Source organism: Piliocolobus tephrosceles, chromosome 6 (genome assembly GCF_002776525.5).
Source record: "Piliocolobus tephrosceles isolate RC106 chromosome 6, ASM277652v3, whole genome shotgun sequence".
Classification (NCBI taxonomy): Eukaryota; Metazoa; Chordata; class Mammalia; order Primates; family Cercopithecidae; genus Piliocolobus; species Piliocolobus tephrosceles.
In genome coordinates this window covers 135,621,486-135,625,978 of record NC_045439.1, presented here as the reverse complement: position 1 = coordinate 135,625,978, position 4,493 = coordinate 135,621,486, and positions in this window count along the sequence as shown.

The following is a 4,493-nucleotide window of genomic DNA, read 5'->3' as shown; positions in this document are numbered from 1 at the left end:
TGTGCAGGTTTGTTACATAGGTATACATGTGCCATTGCTCTCCCTTGTTATCTGTATCCTTGTCACCACTGATTTCTGGGATTTCACATTATTTTGGCTTATTTCTCCATTGCTATAACTGTAACTTGTAATGTTAGAACTCTGGGAGAATAAATTCCAAATGAGCTCTTGATGTCAATTGATAGGTTCATGCCAGTTTTCTTGGGTTTGTAGATGTACTTGTCCTAATGCTCTCCCTCCCCTTGCCCCCCACTTCCTGACAGGCCCCAGTGTGTGGTGTTCCCCTCCATGTGTCCATGTATTCTCATTGTTCAACTTGAAGCTAGGTAATTTATAAAGAAAAGAGGTTTATTTGGCTCAGTTCTGCAGGCTGTACAAGAAGCATGGCCTAGGCATCTGCTTCTGGTGAGGGCCTCAGGAAGCTTCCACTCAAGGCAGAAGGTGAAGGGGGAGCTGGTGTGTGCAGATCACATGATGAGAGAGGAAGCAAGAGCAAGGGAAAAGGTGCCAGGCTGGTTTTAACAACTAGCTCTCAAGGGGACTTTTGTGAGGCCTAATAGAGCAGGAACTCTCACTTGTTCCTATGAGGATGGCACAAGCTGTTCATGAGAGATCCATCCCTGTGATCCAAACACCTCCTACTAGGCCCCACCTCCCACATCGGGGATGAAATTTCAACATGAGGTATGGAGGGTCAAATATCCAATCATAGCAGGATTGGAATGCATAATGGTGATTCCGGAAGTCTTTTAGGGAGAAATGCATCTGAAAAGCAGGAGCAGTTTGTCACTGATATGCCTGGTCTTCCTAAAATGCTGATGCTGCTACTGCAACTACCACCTCCACCAGCGCCATCTTAATCTCCTCTTCCACAGTTTCCATCACCACATCCCTCTACCACCACCACTGCCACCATTACCACCTTCACTATCATTACCACTTTCAATGCCATCATCTTTGCCATCATCACCACCACCACAACAGCCATCACCACCATTACCATTTACTGGACTCTTGTGACATGGTAGACACCATGCTAGAGGCTTTTAAAGGGTTTAATCTTCATGATACTCCTACATAGTAGAAATTACTAGTCCTGTTTTACAGTGGAGGAAACTGAGGCTCAGAAAAGTTAAGAATTTGCTCAAGATGACATGGTAGAAAGCTGTAGAGCCAGGATTTCAACCAGGTTTGTTTGCTCTTCCAGTAGACAAGGAGGAGTGGATCAGAAAGCTGTGTTGTTGGACACAGGCATATGTTGTGGGCTTGTTTTATATACGCCTGGGCCACATTGTTTGGGTCTCAGAGACTCTTGTGGGCTATGACCAGCACTGACAATCTGTTTTCCCTTTTTTTTCTGACTTTCTTTCACACATTCTAGATCATATGGCTTTTCTGGTCAGAACAAATAAAAATGTTTTATGTCCTCCCTTTTCTGAGCTTTGGATGTTACTGTTTGCACACAGTTCTGGAAGCAGATGGAGCCTGATAGAAATCCCAGATGATAATTCAGACTCAAAAGCTCCTTGCAAATGCCCACATAGCATAAATACCCCTGAGCATATGAGAGACAGTGACAGAACCTGAGAGAGAGAGAGACAGGGACAGAGAGGGACAGAGACAGAGAGACACAAATAGAGAGAGACAGAGATAGAGACAGAAATAGAGACAGAGACAAAGAGATAGAGACAGAGACAGAAAGGCACAGAGGGATAAGAGCGATGGAGACAGAGATAGAAAGAGACAGAGAAAGAGATAGACAGAGAGAAACAGAAACAGAGACAGAGAGAGGGCTGCAGAAAACACATCTTTGCCTGCAATGGTTACTCCAGCCGGATATCAACACGGAGGGCTTCCCACCAACATTCTGATAGATTCTGAGCTGCAAGCTTCCAGAATATTAGCAGCTGAGCTCCTCCCCCTCGGGAGGAGATAAAGACAGAGAGAAAGATAGAGAGACAGAGGGAGAGGTAGAGATAGAGATAGGGAGAGATAGAGACGGAGATGCAGAGAGAGAGAAATATAGACACAGACACATAGAGATAGAGACAGATAGAGAGAGAAATATACAGAGACAGAAACAGAGACCAAGAGATAGAGAGAAAGAGGTAGAGACACAAAGAGAGAGAGAGATACAGAGTGGAAGAGACAGGGAGGCCAAGGGGCGGAGAGAGAGTGTGTGTGCCTGATGGCGCTGTTGGCTCTTTGTATTTTGGGGTCTAGGGATGCCAGGGGTACCTTGGGCCTTCCGTAGCCTTTGCTTCACGTCTCCTCGGGTATGAGTGAGTTGAGCAGGCGGCTGCCTTTGCCCTGCGAGAACCATGCTGAGCGCTTTCTAATGCCTGGCCTCTTGGAAATGGCACATCTGCCTCCTGACAGAATCCAGAAGTCTGAGTCAGGTGCCTCCAAAAGGGTCCCCGTTCATTGCTGGGTGCACAGTGTGAGCTTCTGCTCCATCTAGGCGTGGGAAGAAAGCCTCCCCTGAAGCTGTTACTCCAAAAGTCAATTCCCCTTGCATTTAAATGGAAGCTCAGAGCACTGTGCTAAAATCACCAGCGGTTAACTTGAATTGGAGCTTGATTAGGGTTCTAACCTACGAGAAATCACCTGGGAAACGGCCTTTTGGGGGCATATTTGGCTCGAGGGGGAGGAGCTCGGCTGCTAATATTCTGGAAGCTTGTAGCTCAGAAGCTATCAGAATGTCGGTGTGGAGCCCACTGTGTTGATATCTGGCTGGAGTAGGCACTGCAGGCAAAGATGAGTTTTCTGCAGCCCTCCTCTGAATTTCTTGACAGAACTTCTCTCTCACCTCCTGTTTGCCTCATCTTAACTTTCATCTCTTCTTCTTTACTCTGCCTAAGCCCTGGGGGGTAGCCCAGCGCCATCTGAGAAGGTGGTGGGGCGTGTGAAGGGCATAGCCACCGTCTTTTATTCCGCCTCCACCTCCGTGACTATGGCCAAGTCATTCACTTCTTGGATCCTCATTTACAAATTGAAAATGCTGGTAGCCTTCCTGTCTGTCTTGCAGGGGTGTTTGAAGGACAGGAAGGAATAACAGTCATAAAAGGACTTCTCAGAGAATTAAGTGCTGTTTGAAGGCCAAGGGTTAATAGTTCTTTCATTATTATTTGTGGTTATTTCTCAGAAGTGGAGGTCACCATCAGCAGCTGGTGGAAAGGATACAAATGGCTCTTCCATATGACCTTGATCTCTATGACCTTGGCCAACTTATTTAGAGCCTGAATACCTTTATCAATAAAACCAGGAAATAGTGAGATCATTTCCTTGGGCTTATGACTGTATAATGGTAGGCTCAAAGTCAGGATGCAAAGTGGTGTACAGTAAGATATCATCAACCAGTGAGCCAAAGTCAGAGGTAGAGGATGGAGAAAAAGACTCCGTCATTCACAGCGTGGGGTTGATCATAAGCTTTTCAAAATATGTTTGACTTTGTATATGTTTTCTAGATTTTCCTTAATGCCAACCTACATTTTCCATAAAGAATCACCTTTGACATTGTGAACCCCAAATATCTGAGACAGATCTCAGTCAATTTAGTAAGTTTTTGCCAACGTTAAGGACGCATGCCCATGACACAACCTCAGGAGGTCCTGATGACATGTACCCATGGTGGTCAGGGCACAGCTTGGTTTTATACTTGTATTAGACCGTTTTCACGCAGCCGATAGAGACATACCTGAGTCTGGGCAATTTATCAAGAAAAAGAAGTTTAATGGACTCACACAGTTCCACATGGCTAGGGAGGCCTCAATCACGGCGGAAGGCGAAAGGCATGTCATACATGGTGTCAGGCAAAGAGAGAAATGAGAGCCAAGCGAAAGGGGAAACCCCTTCTAAAACCATCAGCTCTTGTGAGACTTACTCACTACCATAAGAACAGTATGGGGAAACCGCCCCCATGATTCAATCATCTCCCACTGGGTCCCTCCCACAACACTTGAGAACTATGGGCGCTACAATTCAAGATGAGATTTGGGTGGGGACACAACCAGACCATATCATATACATTTTAGGGAGACATGAGACATCAATTAATACGTGTAAGATGTATGTCGATTCTGTCCAGAAAGGCAGGACAACTCTAAGCAGGGAGGGGCTTCCAGGCCATAGGTAGTTAAGAGACAAATGGTTGCATTCTTTTTTTTGTTTGTTTGTTTTTGAGATGGAGTTTCACTCTGTCGCCCAGGCTGAAGTGCAGTGGCGCGATCTTGGCTCACTGCAAGCTCCACCTCCCGGGTTCACGCCATTCTTCTGCCTCAGTCTCCTGAGTAGCTGGGACTACAGGCGCCGCCACCATGCCAGGGTCATTTTTTGTATTTTTTAGTAAAGATGGGGTTTCACCATGTTAGCCGGGATGGTCTCGATCTCCTGACCTCGTGATCCGCCCACCTCGGCCTCCCAAAGTGCTGGGATTACAGGCGTGAACCACCACACCTGGTGAAACTCTTTTGAGTTTCTGATGAGCCTTTCCA